Consider the following 14,024-nt stretch of genomic DNA (forward strand, 5'->3'; position numbering starts at 1 on the left):
GGTTTTGTGAAAAGCAAGTATTTTAGAGTAGTAGGATAAAAGATATCGCAAAACAGTGCACAATGCCAACGGGCGTTTTCACAAACACATAGCATGCATGGTAAATAAGCTAATGAAAATAATAAATTGAACATGCAAGCAACCCTTAAAAATTAATATATAATTGCCAAACAATTTTGCAACAATCCACAAGCACATAATAAGAAACAATGACCCAAATAAATTTCCGACACCAATTAAAAGAAAAAGAAAACATGGAGAATGAAAGTAAAAAGAAAAAAAGAACGGAAGAAGAAAACATAAAATGAAGAAGAATAGAAAAGTAAGGAGGGAAGAAGAAAAGAAAAACCTTGATAATGGTGGTGAGAGAGAGAGAAAGTAGAAAGTGAGAAAGAGGGAAGAAGGAAGAAAGGGAAAGAAAGAAATAAGAAGGGAAAAGAAAAAGTAGGATTTTGGGAAGAGAAAGATAAGATATTTTGGCAGATTAGGATAAGCTGTGCGGCGCAAGCGACGCGGACGCGTGGGGTACGCGTTCGTGCGGATGGCACTTATATGAATCGACGCGGTCGCATCGGTCACGCGGACGCGTGACTCGTTCGGTGCTACTGGTGCGAGGGCAGCCTCGCGCTCGCACAACTCTCTGTTCGAAACTCATTGTTGCCAAATTCCAGGGTGACGCGGTTGCGTGGTGGACGCGATCGCGTGGGTGGCCAATATTAGAATACGACGCAGACGCGTGGGGCACGCGTTCGAGTGGGGCACGCGTTCGCGTGGTAAGGCTTGTGCGTCTAGCGCCAGTCCAGCCCCACTCCAGCACAACTTTCGGCCATGCACCCTTTCTTACGTCTATTTTCAAGTCACGCGTCCGCGTGGGTGACGCGGACGCGTGGGAGGCATTATTCCCACATGACGCGGACGCGTCAGCGATGCGGTCGTGTGGATCAATTTGTGCCTAAGGCACGCCTCCAGCCACGCTCCCGCATGACTTTCTGTTCGATTTATTTTTCTTTCTTACTCACCTGCGACGCGGACGCGTCGGCGATGCTGTCGCGTCGCGTGCCCCCTCTTTTTTTTTTGCAATATGCAAATGAAGATGTAAACTATAGGCACTAGTACTGAGAAGAGTTATTGAGAAAGAAAATAAAAAAATAAAAGAAAGAAATGATCATACCACGGTGGGTTGTCTCCCACCCAGCACTTTGCTTTAACGTCCTTAAGTTGGACGCTCCACTAGCTCAGTCTTCTGTTGTGGGTGGATCCTCCAAGAGGAAGATCTCTAGCTCCTTAGTTTTCATCGCCTTCTCACCATGATATAGCTTTAAGCGATGTCCATTAACTTTGATGAATTCAGAGCTTGAAGGATGACTTCGGTGGAAAACTCCGTATGGCTCGGCCTTCTCTACTCTATATGGACCTTCCCATCTTGATCTTAACTTGCCTGGCATGAGCCTCAGTCTAGAGTTGTAAAGGAGGATAAAGTCCCCAGGTTGGAACTCTCTCCTCTTGATGTGCTTATCATGCACAACCTTCATCTTTTCCTTGTACAGCCTTGAGTTCTCATAAGCTTCTAGGCGAAGGCTTTCTAATTTTTGCAGTTACAACTTTCTTTCAACTCCGGCTTTCTCAAATTTCATATTGCACTCCTTTACTTCCCAAAAGGCTTTGTGCTCTACCTCAACTGGGAGGTGATAGGATTTTCCATAAACTAAGCGGAAGGGACTTTGACGTTAAGATTTTTGCCAGTAAAGAATTTCATAAAAACAGTCGCGTTATAGATATAGTCTCTAAACCGACAGAAATCTCTTCGTACAAACGTGTTGGTTGTCACAAGTAACAAACCCCTAAATAAATTGTTAACCGAAGTATTCAAACCTTGGGTCGTCTTCTCAAGGAACTGCAGGGAAGTATGTTCTTATTATTGGTTATGGAGATTGCAGATTTGGGGTTTCAAGAGTGAGGAACAAATATGACAAATAATTTAATTGGCAATTAAAAATAAATAAATACTGTAAAGCAAACTTTTGGCAAGGGATGAGAAATTAGAAGTTCAGATTAGTTACCCTTTTCAATAATAAAGAAGATTGAATCTTAATTCCACTTAGTTGACCTTTACTAAAGCAAAGGAAAGTCAAGGGACTAATTAGCTTGATCTTCGAATCCTATTTATTTCCTAAGAAAAGGTTGGGATTATTGAAGTTCAGTTCAATTAGCAAAGATAACAGTTATCAATTATATTGAGCTAAGATAACTCCTGAGTTACTGATTTCTTAACCAAGACCAAAAGAGAAAAAGTAAATCTATTGGAATAAAGATGTCTTCAGAGTAAAAGCAATAATAGCATAAATAAAAGAAAGCAATATTAAACTGAAATACCTCAAATAACATTAATTCAAATAATCTGAAACATAGAAGAATTCATAAATTAAATGGCAAGGTAAATAATCAACTAAAGTAATGGAATGAATAAAAGTAAAAGGGAAGCTTAAAATAAAGGAACATTAAACCTGGGATTGAGAGTCACTCCAAAAACTAAGAGAAGTCCTAAATCCTAAGAGAGAGAGAGAGGAGAGAACCTCTCTCAAAACTAATCTAAATCATGAGAAGTAACTAAATTGGCGAGCTCCCTTTGAATGGATGCATTCCCACACTTTATAACCTCTGGTCTATGCCTTCTGGACTTGGATTTGGGCCAAAAAGGGCTTCAGAAATCGCTGAGAGCATTTTCTGTAATTTCTGGTGCGTGGCCTCTGTTACGCGTCCGCGTGGGTCACGCGGTCGCATCATTCAGAGCTTTTCTTGTCACGTGGTCGCGTCAGTCATGCGGCCGTGTCATATGTGTTTTGCTTAAGGCGCGCAGTCGCGTCATTCATGCGGCCGCGTCGCTGTTGATTCGCGCTTGGCATGCGTCTGCGTCGCCCATGCGATCGCGTGGATGCCAGTTTCTTTAGAAACTCCATTTTATGCTTTCCTTCCATTTTTGTATGTTTCCTTTTCCATCCTTTGAGTCATTTCTGCCTTAGAAGATCTGAAACTACTCAACACACTAATCACAGAATCGAATGGAAATAAAGGTAATTAAAATAATTAATTTTAAAGCATAGGAAACATGTTTTTCACATACATCACATAATAAGGGAGGGAAAGTAAAACCATGCAATTAATATGAATAAGTGGGTGAAGGATTGAATAAATCACTCAAATTAAGCACAAAATATATCATAAAATATGGGTTTATCAGACTCATCCCAATGGGTGTCTTGTATGCTGTTCTGTATGCCCAGAGTGCATCTTGTAGCCTGGTGCTCCAGTCTTTTCTATTAGGTTTGACTATCTTCTGCAATATACTCTTTATTTCTCTGTTAGACACCTCAGCTTGCCCATTAGTCTGGGGATGGTAGGCTGTTGCCACTTTATGAACTATTCCATGCTTCTTCAGTAATCCTGTTATTTTCCTGTTACAGAAATGGGTGCCTTGATCGCTCACGATTGCTCGTGGTGATCTGAAGCAACAAATAATATGGGTTCTAACAAAGGAAACAGCGCTGTTAGCATCATTAGCGCGGGTAGGAATTGCTTCCACCCATTTAGAAACGTAATCTACAGCTAACAATATATAAAAATAACCATTAGAATTTGGAAATGGACCCATGAAGTTAATGCCCCAAACATAAAAAATTTCACAGAAAAGCATAGCCTGTTGAGCCATCTCATCCCTCTTGGATATATTACCAAACCTTTGGCATGGGGAACAAGATTTACAAAATTCAGCAGCATCTTTAAAAAGAGTAGGCCACCAGAATCCACAGTCAAAAATTTTTCTAGCTGTTCTTTGAGGGCCAAAATGTCCTCCACTCTTAGATGAGTGACAGGCCTCTAAAATGGACTGGAATTCTGATTGAGGCACACACCGTCTAATTACCTGGTCAGCGCCACATCTCCATAAATATGGGTCATCCCATATATAATATTTGGACTCGCTTCTCAGCTTGTCCCTTTGATGCTTAGTAAAGTTTGGAGGAAAAGTGCGGCTAACTAGATAATTAGCTACAGGGGCATACCAAGGGACTACTTCAGATACTGCTTGTAAGTTGTCGAATGGGAAATTATCATTTATAGGAGTGGAGGTATCCGTAATGTGCTCAAGGCAACTCAAGTGGTCTGCCACTAGATTCTAGTTACCACTCCTGTTCTTAATTTCTAAATCAAATTCTTGTAGTAGCAGTATCCAACGTATAAGCCTTAGTTTGGACTCCTTTTTAGCTAATAAATACTTTAGAGCTACGTGGTCTGAGTACACTACTACTTTTGCACCAAGTAAATAGGCTCGGAATTTATCCAGAGCAAAAACAATAGCCAGAAGCTCTTTCTCAGTAGTAGTGTAATTAGACTGAGCAGTGTCTAAAGTCTTAGACGCATAGGCAATTACAAAAGGATCCTTACCTTCATGCTGAGCCAGCGTTGCTCCTACTGCATGGTTGGAAGCATCGCACATGATTTCAAATGGCTGGCTCCAGTCTGGTCCTCTCACAATTGGAGCTTGAGTCAGGGCGGTCTTCAGCTTATCAAACGCTTGTTTGCAATCCTCACTGAACTCGAACTAAATATCTTTTTGCAGTAGTCTGGATAAGGGTAGTGCTACCTTACTAAAGTCCTTAATGAATCTCCGGTAAAAACCTGCATGGCCAAGGAACGAACGGACTTCCCTCACAGAGGAGGGGTAAGGTAAACTAGAAATAACATCCATCTTTACTGGATCTACAGAAATGCCAGTATTAGATACAACATGTCCTAGTACAATCCCTTGTTTTACCATAAAGTGACATTTTTCAAAATTCAATACAAGGTTTGTACTGACACATCTATCTAATACTCTAGATAAACTATCCAAGAAAAGGCTAAATGAATCACCATAAACGCTAAAATCATCTATAAAAACCTCTATACAGTTCTCAATAAGGTCAGAGAAAAGACTTATCATGCACTTTTGGAAAGTAGCTGGTGCATTGCACAAGCCAAAGGGCATTCTCTTATAAGCATAAGTGCCAAAAGGACATGTAAAAGTAGTCTTTTCCTGATCTTCAGGAGCTATATGGATTTGAAAATAGTCTGTATAACCATCTAAAAAGCAATAATGTGATTTACCTGATAGGCGATCAAGCATCTGATCAATGAATGGCAAGGGGTAATGATCCTTGCGAGTGGCTTGGTTGAGACGCCTATAGTCAATGCAAACTCTCCATGAATTCTGTACTCTAGTTGTCAGAAGCTCTCCATGCTCATTTCTTACTATTGTGATTCCAGACTTCTTGGGCACCACTTGTACTGGACTGACCCATTCGCTATCTGAGATGGGGTAAATGATATCTGCTTCAAGTAGCTTGGTCACTTCTTTCTTGACAACTTCTAAGATGGTGGGATTCAGTCTTCTCTGAGGTTGATGGACGGGTTTTTCTCCCTCTTCTAGGAATATTCTATGCTCACAAACCTGAGGGTTGATGCCTATTATATCCGTCAGGCTCCATCCAATTGCTTTCTTGTGTTTTCTCAGCACACTGAGTAACTGTTCTTCTTGTTGGGAAGTGAGTTCTCTTGCAATGATAACTGAAAACTTCTGCTTGTCCTCAAGGTAAGCATACTTGAGGTGTGGAGAGAGGGGCTTTAATTCCAATTTCTACTCATGGCCAGGCTCTGGATCATTCGGAGCTAGTGATAATGGCAAAGTGCCTTCATTGTCCTCTGAAAGTGTCCCCACACTTGGACCTTGCCCTGTGTACTTCTTTTCTAATTCCTCCTGGTGAACTTCAGCCACGGTTTCATCTATGATGTCACACTGGGAGATAGAATGATCATCCGGAGGGTGCTTCATAGCTCCATTTAAACTGAATTTCACTATCCTGCCATCTATTTCAAAAGAATAAGTTCTGGAAAATGTGTCCAGCTTGAACTTTGAAGTCTTCAGGAATGGTCTTCTAAGCAGGATTGATGATGACCTTCCTGAGTCATTAGGGGGCATCTCCAAGATATAGAAGTCAATGGGAAATGTGAGCTCCTTAATACTCACTAATACATCTTCAGCAATTCCAACCACTGTAATAATGCTTTTATCTGCTAACACAAAACGAGCTGTCGACCTTTTTAAGGGAGGGAGCCTCAAAGTATCATATATAGACAAAGGCATTATACTAACACATGCTCCTAAATCACATATGCAGTCAAAAAATATCACACCTCCAATAGTACAGTTAACCATACATGGACCTGGATCACTACACTTTTCAGGTATTCCTCCCATTAAAGCAGATATAGAACTACCTAAAGGAATAGTTTCTAATTCATTAATTTTGTCTTTATGTATACATAAATCTTTTAGAAACTTTGTGTATTTAGGTACCTGCTGAATAACATCAAAAAGGGGAACAGTTACCTCAACCTTGTTGAATATTTCTACCATTTTAGGATCAAGTTCCATCTGCTTCCTGGGCTTCCTTGAAATTTGTGGAAATGGAATAGGAAGGGCGTTTACTGCAGCGTCTGCATCCGTTGGTGCTTCCTTCTGTGGTTGAGCTTCTTCTTCTTCAACCATGTCTTGTATGTCCTCTTCCTCTTTAGCATCCTCTACTTCCACCACCTCTTCACCTGAGGCGTGTTCTGATGGGATTGGCTCCTCCTAATTCCTCTCTTGCAGTGTGGTTTTGGACCTTAGGGTGATGGCATTGATGCCACCCTTTGGATTGGGTAAGGGTTGAGAAGGAATTCCACTGGAGCTTGCATGTTGAGTGTTTGAAGTATTGGATGATCCCAGCTGAGAGATGAGCGCTTGTATAGCGGATGCTAGGCCATTAAGGGAAATTTCCACGTTCCTTTGTCCTTGCGCAATGGATTGAAGCGCCTCGTCACTCGGAGAGGAATTAGATTGAGTGATCTGCGAAACTTGTTGTTGGTTGTGCTGTGCTCCTTGGGATTGCCTCAGGTGAGGTGCTCTGTAAGGCTGGTTCTGGTTCTGCTGCCTGTTGTTGTTATTATTCTACCTCTGATTTTCTTGATTGTCTCTGCATCCTCTGTTATTGTTGTCCCTCCAACTCTGGTTAGAATTATCTCTCCAACCTTGGTTGGAATTCTCCTGCCATCCATGGTTGTAGCTGCCACCTTGATTGTATCCTTGGTTGGGGCGGTCATAGAAGTTATGAGTGGCTGCCACATTGTTGTCTTCCTGTTGAAGCTGCGGACATTCATCAGTATAATGGCTATAATCAGCATAGATCCCGCACACTCTCTGTGGGACTAACTGTTGGCTTTGCTGTGCTTGTTGTTGATTCAACTGCATCTGCTTCAGTAAGTTGGTCATTTCACATATACTCTGAGTCAGAGCAGTAGTCTCCTTGCTAGAAGATACCTCTGCAACAGCTTTTGACCGGCTTTGTTTCTGCTTGTGATTCCGAATAGATTCAGCTAAGTCTCTGATCAATTGTCATGCCTCATCAGTGGTCTTGTACTTTTTCATAGACCCATTGCTAGCACTTTTCAATGTGGTCTTATCTTGAGGCCTCATGCCCTGTGTGACGTAGCCGAGCAACACTATCTTGTCAATCATATGGTGGGGGCATGCTTCCAAAAAATTGTTGAAGCGCTCCCAGTGTAACAACCCTAGTTTTTGAAAATCAAATAATTAGTTATTTGTGATTTATTTTATTTGTTGATAATTTTATTTTAAGAAAATTATTTTACTAAAGGTAATTAAATACATTTTCATGATAATTGAAGTTTAAATTAATTAAAATTTTTGTATAATCTTTATTAGATATTTGGTATAATTGAAATTATAATTTTGATAATTGAAAAATTAGAATAATTGTATAATTTAATTTAAATAAATTCTATTTTGAATGAATTATGTTATTAATTTGAACTCCTAGAAATTAATTTATTAGAAATTATTAGTTTGATTTTTATAAATGCTTTAAGTTTACGTCAATTAATATTTATGTACAATTTTTATTATAATTGGTTATTTTATAAATTGAAATTAAAGTCTAGTGATAGAAAAATAATGAGAAGTTATATCATTTAATTTGAATGATTAATATTGAGTTTGAACTATATTTTATAATTATATGATTAATATGTTCATTTTATATTTTAAATTAGAAATAATTGATTGAACTTAGCAATATGATGATAAATAATGTTCCTAAATATTTTTAATAGAGTATATTTGATTCTAAAATTACTCTACCCTCCAATTTTATCAAAATATCTATTCATATCTATCCATATTCTTTTATAAAATCCTAATTCCTAAACCTAAATTCCCAAATTGAATCAGAAACCCTAATTCCCAAATTAAGAAACTCTAACTCTAGCCCCCACACTAGTCACCGCAGCCGCATCCCACCCCTTCCAACCTTCCTTCAGCGTAACATTCAGTAGCAAAACAGAGAGCAGAGAGAGAGGGCTCGATGGAGAGAGTGACGGAGAGCTGAGAAGGGAGAAAGGGAGCTGCGCCCTGCTGCTGATCCGCCACCGAACTCGCCTCCCAGCCACCGTCGCGTCTACTGCCTCACCACCGCCTCCTCCATCGCGCGCTACTGCCGGCCTGGAACCGCCGCCGCTGCGCCTTACTGTCGACCTAACCACGTCGCCGCTGACCCGTGACGCTGCCTCTAGAACCGCGCGAAGGACAGATGAAGGAGAGGAAGAGAGTTTGCGTCAGAGGAGAGAAGGAGCTCGTGCCTCACCGCCGTCACCCATGGAGCCACGAGCTGCGCCGGTCGCCACCGCGTCCCGTCAAAGAGGAGGCCTGAGACTGAGCGCCGCTGGGAGAGAGGAAGACGCGGGCTGGAGGAGCTGCATCCAGTCGCTGCTGTTGTGCCACTGACCGCCGCCGTTGCCGCACTCTGCTGCTGCCGCACCTCACAAAGCCGCCGCTGGAGGAGGAGCGCTCGCCAGTTCTGCCTCTGCTTCTAGTTTTTGGAATCTGGGAAAATGCCACTATCGCTGCTGCTGTTTTTGCTCTGTTCTGCCACCATCAAGTTTGGAGGAGGACGCTGCCACTGTCACCATTGAAGCTTGCCAGGGAAGGAGCTATTGACAGAAGAAACTGCTGCTGCAAGTAGTTATTGTTGTCGCTGGGAACCGTTTTGTGGCTGCTGGAACCACCATCGGAGCTGCTGTTCAGTTAATGCCGCTGCTTGGGTCGCTGCGGTCAAGACGCCGTTGATGGAGCTGCTCTGTTTATTGATTCCCGCAAGTTGCGACAATGAGGTAGGGGATTTATTTTTAAAGTTAAACGTTTTTAATTTAGAATGCCTAAAAAGTTAATTAGATAAGTGCAAATGGTTAATAATAATTAAGGACTTCTTAATTTACATGAATGACTTGAAATGTGTTTGAGAATGGTTAGCTATTGCAATTTTTCTGAGTTATGATTTGAATTAAATATGGTAGTGAATGGTGATTAAGCTTGTGTTACTTACTAAATTGAAAATATGCTGAGTTACTTATTGAGAAAAACTGATATGTTGATGATTGATGAGTCGAGTTTGAATTGTGATTGGTTAATGCTATGACTGATATTGGTTTTCTGATTTTAATGGATTTGTTGACAATTCTGATTTTATGTGATATTGCTGAATTTGTTGAAATGTGGTTGTGGTTACTTTGAATTATAATTGAAATTAGATGCGGTTGTGAAATGTGACTGAATTATTGATTCTGCGATGAATTGGTTGAGATTATGATTTTGAGTGAATTATTGTCTTGTTTGATGTTGAATTGGATATTTGATGTATGGAAATGGCTGTGAAGTTTACTTGTGACTAGTTGAGATTGGTTTTGGTGGTTATTGAAGGATTGAAACTAAGGGATTAAACTATTTTGAGAACCTGTGATTTTCTGAAATAATATAGTAACCTTTAAGAGTATATAAATAATTTATTAATGGTTAGACTAATTTTCGGTGTCATGAGTTATTGATTCTGACTTGGCTGTGATTGTGGCTGGTTTCATTGTTGTAAGTGATTAATTGATGAGGTTGATTTTGTTTTGAGGCTATGCTTGTTACCTAAATTTCGGGTTACATTGATTTCTTAATTTGGTTGTTGACTTAAGATTTATTTGAAGATGATGGACATTGTTGCAAGCTGGTTTGGAAAATGTTATTTATTGGATATACTAATTTGATTGGATAATTTTGTGTGGAGTATTGAATTCAGTTTGAATGAACCAGGATTGAAAATAAAAATTATAGAACGAGTTAAAGTTTATTTGACAAACAGATCTCTTGGAAATTCGGATTTTATTCGATTATGTCAAGTTGGTTGTTATTGTTGATTTAAGATTAACTAGAATTGATTTTGAGAATGGTTAAAGGATTGAAGGTTGATTACTAAAATATTTTCCTAAAGTGTGATCTTTAGAATAAAATGGTAACTTTGCTAATAACTAAAGAACTATAAGAATAAGTAGGAATATGAAAAGTTGGTGTTTAGAATATTAGTTATGAATCTTGAAGCTAGACTGATTTACTTTTAAAGAATGGTTTATGAAAATTCTGATTTTAATTGATGAAAGGATGTTAGTTCTTAAACTGAATTATGATGAGATAATTATTGAGAATCTGTTATGGGAGTTGCTGATAAATGGATGGAGAATTGATTGAGTTTATTTGAAAGGATTCTATGACTTATGAATTTAGTTACGAAATGATAAGATGAAAACTGGATTGTTGGATTATGTGAGAATTGCGAATTGTGGATTTTCTGATTGCTTGAAAATCTTGTATTTGATAATTGTTGAGAAAGGATTGTTAAATTGTTGAGAAAGAGGGAACCCGTAAGGGTGGCTAAGTCCGAGTTTTAGGGGAGGTGCTGCCAAAATTTTATGAAAATCTGAGGTTTCATTTAAAAAGTTATTTTAGAAGCTTTGAATTTGGAAAATTATATTACTTGAGTTTTATTTAGTTAAGAAAGGAATTATAATATTTTGAGTTCGAGTTACCAAAGAAAAGTCCGTAAAGTTTTAATGACAGAAAAATAGACAGAGATTAGTGAACGAACTAGGGCAACATAGTTAGTTCTTGAGTTGCGACTAGGGTTAGGTATAATATGAAAAGTTAAACTGTTTCAGTATAGACTTAATGAACCTATACTTGGAACAGGCTAACTATTCATATTGAAATTTACATAAGCCTTAAATATATACGTTAAGCAGAGAAATCAGAGCAGAATAGAGAAATACAAAGAACAGAGTAATCAGAGTAGAGTAAAGATATAAAGAGATGAAGAGAAGAAGAGTAACATAGATATAAAGGAAAGAGATAAAGAGAAAAGTAAAGAGATACATAGAACAGAGTAACCAGAGCAGAGTAAAGAGATACAGAGAAAAGAGAAGCCAGAACAGAGTAAAGAGATATAAAGAGAAGAGTAATATAATAAAGAGATATTTATATATATATTAGTTGCTTGATGCAACCCAGAGCTATATTTAATATATATTAGTTGCTTAATGCAACCCAGAGCTTCTGTAGGAAAACTAAGTTACTTACAGCTATTTTCCGCTTCGCCAGAGCAGAGCAGAGTATATATATTTTCCTGCAGTAAGCAGAGGCTGTCTCAGATGAGCAGCTATTATTATATGCGCATTTATTTAGGAACGGAAAATCGTATCCGGAAAATCGGGATTACTCGTGACGGGGTAAATGTCGGGATTGCGGGCAGCCAACCAACACGTGAGCTCATGGCCTGCTTAGGACAGACATGCATCATATTGTTTGTGCATATGCATTTGATCGTGTTGCTAGTCTTGTTTCTTTGTGATTGTGCTGCTTGTCTTGGTGACTTGCTTGTGTGTTTGATTAGATATTTTTGTTGATGTTTTGAACTTAGTGAAGTATTGAGGAATGGTATTTGTGAAGTGAGGTTTGGGTATATTACTTATGTTGCTGATTTACTTAGTTATTGTGATGGTTGAGGAATGTTATTTGTAGTTGAAGAATTGCTAATGCGGTTGAGACTTTATTTAAGTAATATGATTTAAAGAAAGGGATTTAAACGGTTTCAAGTAAGTCTTAAGAAATTTTGAAAAGGTTTGATAAAGAAAACTACATTGGAAACTGGAGTTAATTATTTGCATGTTAATTATTACTTTTACAGCATTCCCATTCCCTACTGAGAACGTGTGGTTTGTTCTCACCCCAAAATCTTCCACCCTTTTCAGTGATACAGGTTCGAAGACTCAGTTTGAAGCTGCGGGCGATTGTTAGACCTTATTTATGAGTTAAGTTTTTGAATTGAGTTGCTTCATAGAATTCCCTCGCCTTTGTTGCTTAAGATCTTATTTTATAAAGAGGGATAGGAGTTGTATCTAAGTTACACTTGAATTTGTTTGTATAATATTTACTAATAATTACATGATTATTATTATTTGGTGATGCTTGATATATGATTTGATAGATAAAAACAAAATTTTCTGGCATTTTCTATAAAACTGAATCGCGATATCGAACTAGAGGCTCAATAGTAAATAGTTAATAAAGGAAAGCAGGTTGGTGACGCCTTACTTTCGGTACGATCATGACGTTCTGGAAGTTGGGTCGTTACACCCAGTATTCGTAGAGAGTCTCGGACTCGTCCTGAACAATCATAGAAACGTCTTTCCTCAGTTTATCAGTAACTTCAGCTGGAAAGAATTTTTTCAAAAATTCTCTTATAAGTGTATCCCAATCAGAAACGGTTGCTGCAGGTTGAGTGTAGTACCACTCTCTTGCCTTTCCCTCAAGAGAGAATGGGAAGAATTTTAACAGAATAGAAGTTTCATCTGCACCATCATGCCTGACAGTAGAACAGGCTGCTTGGAAATCCCTAAGGTGCTTGATAGGCTCTTGAGCAAGTAAGCCATGAAACTTAGGCATCAAGTTAAGTAGTGCAGTCTTTATTTCAAAATCTGTAGCCACTGCTGGGTGACGCCGAGCTTGCCTTATACGTGAAATAGTTCTTTCAATCTCAGGATCAAATACTGGCAAGCTTGGATCAGGAAGTGAACGCGTCATTTAACGAAAGAAACATGCAGCTCATAGTAGCAAAAATAATATAAAATGCAAATAAATAAATTCCAATCAATAACTTAGCACTCTATTGCAACTCCCCAGCAACGGCGCCAAAAATTGACGTGGCGGAAATTGGCGAGTTAAGAAATTATTATAAGAGATACGTTGCAAGCATAGTTCTTAACCAACTAAAAATCTGCTTATCAATTTAGAAGGGTTGTCACAAAATTAGAATTAAAATACTGGGAGTATGAATCCCAGGTCGTCTCCCAACGAGTTGTAGAAAGATGTGCTATTTTATTAATCAGATATTTTCTAAAATGGTTTGAGTTGATAAACAGGAAATTAAATCAGAGAATTTATGTTATTTAAATAAAAAAACTTTGACCGGGAGTAGATTAGTTGGAAAGCCTATCCTTGTTGGAGTTCTCCCAAGATCAATTGATAATTGAAGGTTGTCTGCTCAGTTATCTCTTACCGGATAAAGGAAAGTTAAGCAAGTTGGAAGTCAGTTTGTACTCACAAGTTCTAATCCTCTCCATTGGGAAGGACTAGTGTCAGTGATTAGATGGCGAACCAACGCTAAACCCAATTATAATTTTACTCTTGGGCATTCCAACTCAAGGTCCTCCTTTCAACCAACTCCCAATCAAATTATGGAACTATTCGCTCATTATGAATGTAAAATTCACGAAATAAGAAAGGAAAATAAAGAAAGACATGATAAACAATAATCAAAAGGATCAATTAAAATAAAAATAGTTCTTGTATTAATAAATTCTAAAAATAATCCAATAGTAACTCTGAAGAAATTAAGGATATGAAAGAGTAAGTGACAAGTAAGGAAACAAACTAGAATGACGAAGTCTTGACGGAGGTAATAACTCTTCTCAATATCCCAATCCAAAAAGCAATAAAATCAAATTCCTAAGAACTATGAATGTGTAGAGGGAAAAGCAATAAAATCAAATTCCCTGACTCT

The sequence above is a fragment of the Arachis ipaensis genome, chromosome B03 (genome assembly GCF_000816755.2).
Source record: "Arachis ipaensis cultivar K30076 chromosome B03, Araip1.1, whole genome shotgun sequence".
Classification (NCBI taxonomy): domain Eukaryota; kingdom Viridiplantae; phylum Streptophyta; class Magnoliopsida; order Fabales; family Fabaceae; genus Arachis; species Arachis ipaensis.